Source organism: Rhinatrema bivittatum, chromosome 18 (assembly GCF_901001135.1).
Source record: "Rhinatrema bivittatum chromosome 18, aRhiBiv1.1, whole genome shotgun sequence".
NCBI classification, from domain to species: domain Eukaryota; kingdom Metazoa; phylum Chordata; class Amphibia; order Gymnophiona; family Rhinatrematidae; genus Rhinatrema; species Rhinatrema bivittatum.
In genome coordinates this window covers 55094655-55106709 of record NC_042632.1, presented here as the reverse complement: position 1 = coordinate 55106709, position 12055 = coordinate 55094655, and positions in this window count along the sequence as shown.

Sequence of the window (12055 nt, the reverse complement as noted above, 5' to 3'; positions counted from 1 at the left end):
TTCTAACAGAAATATCCCAGACCAATGATGATATAAAATAGAACAGCTAAAGTAATGCTAAACTTTCTTAGCGCATGTGATAAACTTGGTGAAACCTGCATCACATGAGATGTTCAATGATCAGTTATCTCCTTTCTTTATCATACATAAGAACATAAGAAATTGCTATACTGGGTCAGACCAAGGGTTCATCAAGCCCAGCATCCTGTTTCCAACAGTGGCCAAACCAGGCCACAAGTACCTGGCAAGTACTCAATCACCAAGAAGATCCCATGCTACTGATGCTAGTAATAGCAGAGGGTGTTCTCTAAGTCAACTCGATTAATAACAGTTAATGGACTTCTCCTCCAAGAACTTATCCAAACCTTTTTTGAATCCAGCTACACTAACTGTACTAACCACATCGTCTGGCAACAAATTCCAGAGCTTAATTGTGCATTGAGTGAAAAAGAATTTTCTCTGATTTGTTTTAAATGTGCTACTTGCTAACTTCATGGAGTGCCCCCTAGTCCTTCTATTATCCAAAAAATAACCGATTCACATCTACCCATTCTAGACCTCTCATGATTTTAAAGACTTCTATCATATCCCCCTTAGCTGTCTCTTCTCCAAGCTGAACATCCCTAACCTCTTTAGCCTTTCCTCATAGGTGAGCTGTTCCATCCCCTTTATCATTTTGGTTGCCCTTCTCTGTACCTTCTCCAGTGCAACTATATCTTTTTTGAGATACGGCGACCAGAATTGTACACAGTATTCAAGGTGCGGTCTCACCATGGAGCGATATAGAGGCATTACGACATTTTCCGTTTTATTAACCATTCCCTTCCTAATAATTCCTAACATTATTTGCTTTTTTGACTGCTGCAGCACACTGAGCAGACGATTTTAAAGTATTATCCACTATGATGCCTAGATCTTTATCCTGGGTGGTAGCTCCTAATATGGAGCCTAACATCATGTAACTACAGCAAGGGTTATTTTTTCTTATATGCAACACCTTGCACTTGTCCACATTAAATTTCATCTGCCATTTGGATGCCCAATCTTCTAGTCTTGCAAGGTCCTCCTGCAATTTATCACAATCTGCTTGTGAATCTGTTGAGTCTTGAAGCTTGGAGATTGCTCATTTTGCTGGTATTTTCTTGTCACTATGTTAGGTCAACTAAATTCCTTTTCACTTACTGAATTTCTGGTAATCGTTTCTTTCAGGCACGTTTGAACAGTTTCCTGCCTTACCATGATTAATGCAATGTGTGTGTTATTTGTAAACCACTTAGCATAGTTGTATCAATATAGGCAGTATAAAAGAAATGAACTAAATGATGTATTCATGAATTTCTTTTTTTAATTATAGATGACATTTTTTTCTTGGTCATTTTCAGTCATTAGTTGGAAGCAAAATTAGCATTTTATAATATGCAAAGTGCTATCAGTATCCCAATGGCCAGAAGATAAGGCCCAGAACCTGGTGGAAGGACTTTGGAGTGATAAACAACAGAGATGACAATGATGGGCTTCTCACCTGTAATCTGGTAGATGGCAGCGGGACGTGAACTTGCTTCCCGTACAGTACAAGACAGAACAGTTCAGGGAGGAGGTTACAGCTCTGGTATTTATCAGTTCTAGTCCCTAAAGTGACACTGATATCTTCTCATATCTCACCTATCCCAGTTACAACCAGCTAATAATAACATTTTGTTCATTCTCCCATCTCCCTACGTCAGGATCCTGTGCGGAATATAAAATAAACAAATACATGTCCTAATGCCATTACATCAGGCCATGAGATGACTGTATGTATGCCGTGATAGGAGACTCCCTGTTTGGGGGGCCGGCCTGGTGGCACAGTGGGTTTTATTCTTCCATTCCCCAGACCATCTGGGGCCGGAGATGCTGCAGAGGTAACACTCACTGTCCCTGGGAGGGATCCAAGTCATCATGCACCTATGACACCTAGACACAGAAAGGGAGAAAAGCCTTAGTAAATCAGCCTCCTAGTGCCTGGATTTGGGCTCATGATTGCAGGGTTGCACAAAGAGTCCTGGTGCATGGGTATCCAGCTGAGGATTGTGGCTGCAGTAAGTGGGCTAGGTGAGGGGAGAAGAGGCCTTCTCCAGTGAAGGCTCCAAGCCCCGCTTCTGACTGAGCTGGGAACCAAAAGGAAAAGGAGGAAACTATCAATCCCCCCCCAAGATCCTGTTTTGATGGGAAAACAGTTTTACATATGCAGAGACCTCAAATTGACCAGTTGAATAGGTTGGATCAGGATTTGTTAGCACTGGTGTCTTAATAAAGAAGTAAATGCTAGAAAGAGATTTTTAAAAATTGTGAAAAATTGAGAAACTAACTGGTATAATCAGGCTCTTACTTACTATGGAGCAAAATCCATGACCGATCACTGAGAACACAATAAAAAAAAACGTCAGCAGCCCAGCGCAGACCTGATGTGGGAATCCTTCCTTGAAGCAGTGCGATAAAACGTGAGAGAGAAATGTCCTCTGAACTTCAACACACATTTTCATTATTCACACACTCAAAAAGGGTTGACTCCTACTACAGTAAGCTAAAGGTAAGGTATGCTAATGCATGGGGAGTTTAAAAAAAAAATTGTGTACACAAACACATGCTTCATGCACCTACAACATGTAATGTTCGCAAAGCCTGATCTCTGTGCAGGACCCCCAACCTCTAGGTTCATCTCACAGACTAATATTAGCCTCTGAGCGGGAGTTAAATTTACAGCAGTGAAAAAACCCAGGAGTTATACCGAGGCACCTGTCTGCACTGGGGAGTAATAACAAGGAAGCAAGCTGTGTGCACTTTTCTGTGTTCTAGACCCCTTGTTAAATCAGGAGAACACACAAACATGTACCCACAACCCAGTCTTTACATGTAGGCCCAGCTGAGCATTGGCCTGTTCACGTTTCTTCTGCGGATTATTTTTTATGTTTTGTATTCTTTGTTATTTATGGTATGTGTAAAAGACTGTTTTATATGCTGTTATCCGCTTTGGGTGTTAAGAAAGGTGGAATAAATACATTTATTCTCCAGGATAAGCTCTGCTTCTGATAAATCCCTGGCACCGTGTGGCATGCGCTAGTCACTGCAGCAAAGGATCGCTTCTCATTCACAGGGCATTCCTAGAGTCCCCTTTTGAAAGGCAATATCCCAAATCACTCAGCTCCTAACAGAATATGTCTAGAACAGGTTGAAAGTCCGTTGTGTAATTCGGCTTAGCTCTGCTCTTCTTCAGTTCAGCTACCAAATGGTGCTGTTTTGATATCAAGCTGCAGCATCCAGTCTGTATATGTAGAAACTGTAGGTGAGATCTTATATTGACCATTTATTCTGTCTTGCTTTCGATAGCCCAGTTTGCACTGAGCTGATGAACACAGATTGTTTCAAAGGTGGCATCTGGAGAATGAGCATGTGAGACCTGGAAATCGAGGATACTATGACACCTTTCTTGTAAAGTGCAATTTTTTCTTTTTTTTAAATCTGTAAAGCGATTAACAAATGAAGATAAATAAATACAAACTTTCCAAGATTCCAGTCTTCACCAGGACAAATATGGCTCCTAGGAAGGGTTGCCTCTCATCCAGCACACGGAAAAAATGATGACAGCAGATATATGAAACATGCAATTGTTTATACAAATGAATATGACATGCTTATTATTAGTAAACAGGTACATAATATATACACAAATAATTATTAGAAAGGAGGCCTGCTGGATTCATTCAAGCAATAATCCCCAATGGACAGAACATGTACCAGTGCTGAGGGCTCCAGGTGAAGCAGATCGCTTATCTGGAAATGCCCTCACATTGCTATTGTAAGCTAAAATGTGTTTGTTTTATGTTTTTTTTCCCTAAAGAAGCATCCCAAACAGTGGATATCCAGAGAAGAAGGCACAGCACCCCAAAATGTTATCATTACAGCAGTGGCAGAGTGCGGGAAGATGTATATAATGTATAAGATGTATAATATAATATGTATATATTTGTTCTATTGTTATATGTAAAGCCCCTCCCTTTTGGGCATTTCAATGTTTTATGTAAACCGGAGTGATTTGTATTTCATACAAGAACCTCGGTATATAAAAATTAAAAATAAAATGTAGAAGATATCCAGTTCTCAGAGGCACGAAACACGATGTAAAGCAGAGCAATCCGTCCAATCAGTCTTCCTGTTGGGTTCTGCTGGGAGGCGACCAAAGAAAGCTTTTGAAATCAGATGACAAAGGGACAATGGAAAAGAAGGGATGAGTCAGAAGCTGAGAGTTAGAAAGTGGGAGGGAGGGAGCAGAGCTGAGGGGGGGGGGGGGGGTCGCCTTGCTGCCCTGCATTCAGAACAGCAGACTGCTTCTTCTTCTGGAACCTCTGCCCGTCTGCCAGGCTGCGACGTTGATTAAAAATAGGAAGAAGCTGATCTTTTCCTTAGTGTGGGCTTAGCCTTTTCTAACGTCCCGCGGGGAAACAGCAGGAGCGCTGCGAGCCCCAGGGCCTGTTGTGTACGTGCCTCCCGCATGTGCCCGTAAAGTGAACTCTGACATTACTGAGCAAGAGCAGGAAACCAGATTAGATTAAATGCAACATAAACAGTGTCAGTAACATGCATTCAGGCTTTAGTGCTCGGTTTTCACAGGGGGTGGGCGCACAGGGTGCCAAGAGACAAGGGGCACCTTGGCACCGCCAGCATAGCCCTTGGAGCTGGGCTGCCACCACTGATTGGATTAAGAAATGTACTAATGCCTGAAGGTTATTGACATGGAACGTGTATCACAGACTAGTCTTAGCCCCTAATTAACATGTTTTAAATGTTGTGTCGACCTATGAATGTTGATTTTGTAAACCGTTGTGATCTTCTGTTGGAACGACAGTATACAAAATGCCTAAATAAACAAATAAATACATAAAATAATAGCATGCAGCTCACTTCCTCTGTTGCATGAGGCCAATCTCACCATAAAAACACCAGATCACATAATCTCGAGGCTCCTACCTCCGCAGTGGAAGCTGAGGTACCATTAAGTGCTTGTTGTCCTGCTGGATAGTGCTAGCCAGTAGTGGACTGGACCTAGAGCCACCAAGAGAGGAGGGACAGATTGAAAATACTAGGATTCAGGAGAGGGGAGATCTACATATTATTTGACCTTTTTTTTTTTTTTTAATTTGACATTGAAGGATGGTAGGAGCCGAGAAAGGCCTATATGCAGTGATGCAGGGGCAGACTGTACATGAGGTGCTGCAAGAGTTTGGGGGAACAGGAGAGGGAACCTTACATGGTTGATAATGGGATGGAAGGGAGAGGAAACTTACAATACATAGGGTGGTAGATGGCATGAGATGAAAATCTACATCATATGGGGTGGTGGTTAGCAGGGAGAGGAGAGAGATGGGGGATAGGGTGGTGGGAGGGAGCAGGAAGAAGACCTACATAGAATAGGGGAAAGAGTATAGGGAGTGGGGTAGTATGGCATGGGGGTAGGTAGAGGGAAAAAGGAATGGGGACATGAGGATGGAGAAAAAAAAGCTGCAGGATAGAGGGGGAAGGGAGAAGAAGAGAGAATAGATGGAGTGGGAGGAGAAGGGAAGGGAAGAGAGAATGCATGGAGGGAGGGGAGAGAATGTATGGAGGAGAAAGGGGATGCACCACCAACCATTTAATTTTAATATTTTTAAATGTATATTCCACCTTCCCTGACTGGTCAGTCACGTCAAAGCGAATTGCATTCATTTCTATGTCCTCAATCTAAGGGCCTTATTTTATGTGCTTCTCCCCAAGACATAGAATGGGGAGCAGCTTTAGTAAATAAAGCCCTCTATTTGGATCTGGGTGACAGTACCTCTGATTTCACTCATCCTCATTCTCATTTAAGAAGACAATAGGGTAATGGCTAACTACCACTTTCACTTGCTGTCTGACTGCTGAGGGTCAGTCACTCACTCTCTATAACTGCTAAATGATGCACTGTAATTGTTGACTTAGGGAATAGTCACTGCTATTACTGGCATCAGTAGCATGGTGTCTACTTAATGTTTGGGTACTGCCAGGTACTTGTGACTTGGATTGGCCACTGTTGGACACAGGATGCTGGGCTTGATGGACCCTCGGTCTGACCCAGTATGGCAACTTCTTATGTTCTTATGTATTTGCTTTCCAGGGTTGCTAACTGACCCAGCATTGTCTCATCAGATACTGACTGGCCCAGTTTTCTAAACCAAGTTACCTAATGCACTCTGTCCCTTGCCATCCTGCCTTAACATCACACATCTGCCTTAAGCAAATCTGTTTTACATGACGATAAGAGGCAAAACTGTAAGGATATCTCATGATGGCACAGAGCAAGGTTGGCAAAACAAAAGACTTTATTCAAAGAGCTTAGAGAGAAGGTGAGTATTACAGCATCAGCATCGCGTGTGTTCTGTTCATCAGGTGCTTCACTGGCCTCCAGTGCATTGGAGGAGAATATAGAAGGTGACCTTAATTCATAACTCTTCAGAAGTAATTCCTCTTCGTGGTCTGCACAATGCAACAAATTTACCAACTAATGCAAGCTTTGCATTCAACATGGCTGGCCCATTTGACAGAAACCAGTGACAAGTTCCAAGGTCCATTGTTTTGGAACACCCTACTAGACCGTCTAAGGAAGAGAACCTCAGATGGTCTCAGGCCTGTAAGCAACAGTTCCAAACCTTGCTGTTAAAACCTGGCATTTGAAGGACCTGCTTCATGACTGGGTATCTTGTCTGGATGGTGTGCATGTTTGTATAAGGGCAACTTGTTGGCTAGGGTCATCTAGGACCAGACATCTGTCTATATTGTAAGTGATGTTTATGAATGTAACTAGTTACCTGACTTGATTCTGAGAAAGTATGGGATATAAATAATTTTAAATACATGAATTAATAGAGAAAAGGAAGAGAAACAGAGTGAGAGAAATTGGGGTGCTCTGAGTGTTATAACTAGCATAGACATACCCAGAAGATGACTGGCAAAGACTGATAACTCACTAGTTGGCTATTGCCTGTAAAATAGATTACTTCTTGTCATGAAAATCTCCACGTTTAAAGTTTTTGCTTATAATTTGTTTATTCATTTGAAGAACTGGGAAATAATGTGCACTTATATGGGAGGCAGGAGCTGAGTAAGGATCTTTGGCAGCGCTGTGGGATGGACCCGAGACTCTCAGGATTAATGGTCCAGCGCGATTGCCAGCTCGTAATTTGTAATTCTCTTACCTTGAAACACAAGGAGAGAGAGAGAAAGAGAAAGAGATGGTACCAGTGGAGGACTAGAGGTGGCCAGTTCTGGCTTTCAGAAGCCACAAATGGGCCAGGTTTTCAGGAGATCGGCAACGAATATGCATGAGATAGATTAGCATACAACGGAGGCAGCATATTCATTGTGGACATGCTAAAAACCCAGAACAGTGCGTGTCTCCTGAGGAGCAGAAATGGCCACCCCTGGTCACCAGGGCATCCCGGTATTTCCTATTGTACCTGAATTTCAAACAAAAGAGGAAATTAGTTCAGCACATTTCTTCTGCTTAACCCTGGGTCATCTCTTAGTCAGTGCAGTGGTGAAACACTTTCAGCACTTGTTCCCAGGAGGCAGAGGTTGCAAAGAAGATGACAACCTTGTTACAGGATTATCAAATTGATAAATGCAGTTTCCTGACGTAATGCAGAACTAAAAAAACCCAAACCCCAACTCCAAAGAAGAAGAATTTTCTAGGGGGACTGAGCCCGTGCTGCAGGCTGTGGTCCGAAGAGCCGCGTTCTGCCCCAGAGCTGACTCCTGCTCCCCAGGCTGGGGTTGGAGGGGTGGTGCTGGGAGTGTGTGAGGGCGGAAAGCAGATTCAGGCTCGGGGGGTCCACGTTAGCCGGGCTCCATGGGGTCTGAAGAGCCGCGTTCTGCCCCCGAGCTGACTCCTGCTCCCCAGGCTGGGGCTGGAGGGGTGGTGCTGGGAGTGTGTGAGGGTGGAAAGCAGATTCAGGCTCGGGGGGTCCACGTTAGCCGGGCTCCATGGGGTCTGAAGAGCCGTGTTCTGCCCCAGAGCTGACTCCTGCTCCCCAGGCTGGGGCTGGAGGGGTGGTGCTGGGAGTGTGTGAGGGCGGAAAGCAGATTCAGGCTCGGGGGGTCCACGTTAGCCGGGCTCCATAGGGGCTATCATTGCAATGGCTTGGCTGAGCAGGGAGGGGGGCGTACATACAACAAGAAGGGGAAAACACAGGGCAAAAGAGCAGGAGAGAACTGCCAGGCCACAAACTCAAAAAAAGATTCCTCTGGACTGGGTGTAAGGGGAATGAAAGCGGTAAATTAATTTTGGCTTTCCGGTTCCAATTCTACTTTAATTAAATTCCTCTTTAATTATTTGCCAGATAATCAGGTTTCCGCTGAGAAAGGGCTATCCACAGTGCTGCAGCTCCTTTCTAGCCAGGGAAAGCAGGCTCCAGAAAGCTGCGCCGGCAGCACCCGTGGGCGTCTGCAGGGCAAGGAAGCAAATGCACTCCTCACAGATTTCCCCTTCCCGTCATTTACAAACATCACAACCTTCACTTCAAAGTGTGATATATAGATTTCTTTTTTTTTTCTCAGGCAGGAAGCTCTGCAGAAATGAATCCCTCTTCGTAAGAAAACGGCCATGAGGAAAGCTTGCTCTTTGTGGACCTGCAGACTTCCTTGCCAAGCTGTCTCCAGGAATCTCCCAGGAGAGTTAGCATCACCCATCATTCCTTCTACCAACCTTGGCTTACCAAATTACCCTGGCTCCTAAGTTAGGGGGCTAGAATGTCACCGGGTAAGTTAGGGGCCTTCAGGGGGCATGACTGGGAGTTAGCCGGGTAAAGTTAGCTTGGGGGGCAGCACAGAGTTCAACCTGCTAACCCCATTACTGTTATCACCAACCCATTGCAGTGATCCTCAGATGCATGAATCTGGGACTTTCTGTTTCTGTCATAATCTAAATAAAGCAGGCATGCAAAAACCAGAAAAAAAATAAATTCAGATACAGTAATCAACGTCAACTGTTCTCAGTCTGTACATGTGATGTAAGAGGCGTGTCTGCTGCTTTCCCCTTCCTCTTTTCATGCCCCAGCTGAGCCTTGATGGTTAAAGGCTTGAGATTTAGTGACTTCTGCATTCTGAGGGCTAACCCATGGGCAAACCTAACAAAACGTCCCAGGGTGTTGCATTTGCATAACTGGCTTACTGCTTACAGGAGTCCAGGGAGGCTGGGAGTGGCTTAAGAGCATGGGAACCTGTGGCAGGGCACAGAAGAGATGTCCCCGATTACCCAAACGTCACATCCTCATGGTGTAACGGGAAATGACAAATCAGCTCCAGTTTATTTCAGGTTCACGCTGTTGTTCATCTGTTTTATTTTCTACTGTGAGTTAGTGGCATGTCCCCTGATGTAAGATCATCTTTGGGGCTGTTTGTGAGATTGCTCATATTACCGGCTTTGTATAAATTGTGGAGGGCACCTTGGTTGAGATCTGAGCCATGAGCTGAGATTGAGAATCTGTAGAATATGGGGGAGTTAACATCCTGCCATCGGTCACCACTAGGGAGACAAAACTATTTTGACCCTGGCCAAACTGAGAAGAATAAACTTCCTGTAAAAAAACCAAAAACAAACAAACATTTTTTGAGTCAAGTTTTTAGAAACCTGGATTCTGAACACAGTCTTGTATTGAGAAAAAATGTCAAACTTTAGACTAATGTTCAACTATTTATCTTTCAGAAAACATTGTAAAGCCTGGTTTTTGACTGTACATTTAATGAGGTGTTTGTTTCCTGTTTTCATTTATATTTGTTTTGTTATATTAGGTAAATTTATTTTAATGTATTTAATGTGGTTGCCTTTTATTATTTGCCCTGAGCTCATATAAAATGGTTGAAATAAATAAATAAAGCCATCAGTTTTCTTCCATCATTAGAACGCATGTGAATGGGTGGTGTGGCACACGTCTTGAAGAGCAGAGGTGTCAGGCACAGATGAGCAGGATGATCAGCCAGAGTTATATTGGGGTCCTCTCAGGAGTCCCCTTTAAATGTTGTGACTTATAAAAGATTATATATTTTTTTTCTAGTTCTATTTTTCTGCTGTGCTTCCTTATAGCACACAATGAATGCATACCTTGACTACTACACGTAAACAACAGAAAACACCCAGGTATATGCACCCTTGGGAAATATTTCCAGCACACACCACACAGGCAACACAAGCCTTGAGAGATTCTAGCATTCCACAACAGACACACCTTACGATAAGGTAGGCACTAAAGAAAAGCCATGCTCTAATAAATATTTACACCTTGCTGAAGGAAATCTACCACCTTCTTTCAACAACTATGCTAGGAAAATCCCCATATCAATAATTGGCTGCAACCAGGACAACATAAGCTAAGCGGTATTGTGCTGCAGACATGCCACGTGTCAAGTGACCTGAAATAGTGGCTCCTACTTCACAACTGGCTCAAAGTTGGCATCTTAAAATGTGGATGATGCTGAAAGGCTGTCCCGAGTACATTGTGCTAAAATACAGCAGTCTCCACTCTTTTAAAAAGAGCACGCCTGCTCCTGCCTGGTTCTCAGCGAAGAGTCATGCGGCAGGGCTCCATTTGTAACCCAGTAATGTGGACACCGAGTCTGATCACTACGCGATGGCGGGGACTTCCCTCCCCATAGGGGCTGCGAGTACTTCCTCAGCCCCAGGTGGCAGAGGATCAGAAACCTAACCCATCTTCCCTACATGGCCATGCACATCACCTGTCACTGAGCCAAGGGGCTGGCTTGGAGAAAACATCTTTTCATTCAGGTTCATTTCTCTGAGAGTGATTAATACTCCATTTTAGCCTCAGAGAATATTTTAACTTCCCCGACTTTTTCAGTGATTGAAGCTGAAATACCTCTTTAAAAGTCAAAATCCACTGGGGCCAATTCTTAATGGGTTCTATTTTCCTAATTATGGAGTTAAGTAGCTACATAATTAGATCCCATGGAGTTAAAATTTCAATCTACTGAGAACCTAAATCTAGCTGCCTAGATTCACTAGCTCAGGGATGACCAACTCTAGTGCTCAAGAGCCACGAACAGACCTGGTTTGCAAGATATCCACAGTGAATATGCAGGAGATTGATTTGTTTATATTGGAGGTAGTGCATGCAAATTTATCTCCTGCATATTCATTGTGGATAACCTGAAAACCAGGCCTGTTTGTGGCTCTTGAGGACTGAAGTTGGCCATCACTGCACTAGGTGGTTAGATTTAGCCATACAAAAAGTGAGTGGCCCCAGAGATGTCCCTGGGTAGGGGAGGACTTAACTGGATAGCACTGATTTTCAGCATTAGTCAGCTATAGTTAGCTGCCTAATCCTAAATAGTCAAATAGCAATCCTAAATCTAGCTGGTTTAGTTTTATCTAGCTAGATTTATAGGAAATGTTCAGTGGCAACCTAGCTGGCTATCTTAGGTACTCTGGGCCTGGCTGAACATTTACGTACATGCTGAAATGTAATATTTTGACAATAGTATATAATTGTTTGCATTGATTGGGGATGCAACATTTACAGACTATCTTAAACGGGCATAAGTCCTCTTGGACTTTCAGATCCTCTTAGTCTATGCCCTCAATGAATTTGGCTTTTAGTGACATTTAGCTGTTATGCTCTGGGAATGTGGAATGAGCTCCTGCTTGAATTCATGAAGAGACTAATTAACTAAAGTTTACAACATGGCAAAAGCTTGGCTGTTTCCTTGTGCCTTTGCTTCTGGTTGGTTATGAGTGGAGTTAGTGGCTGGGATTCTGTTTGTTTTGAAGTTTATATTAAGATGAAGCGGGGTAGAAGATGTTGGAAGTGACAATGGGTTGCTGACTTTATTTTGTGGTATTCAAAATGTATTGTCACCTACTTTGATATGCATGAATTGTGGGATATCAAGAATGAATGAATGAATAAATAAATGTGTGCTTTAGTTTAACTTTTGAACCCATTATAAGCAGATACAGGCATTCTGGGCACAGAGCACACTACAAGGATACTAA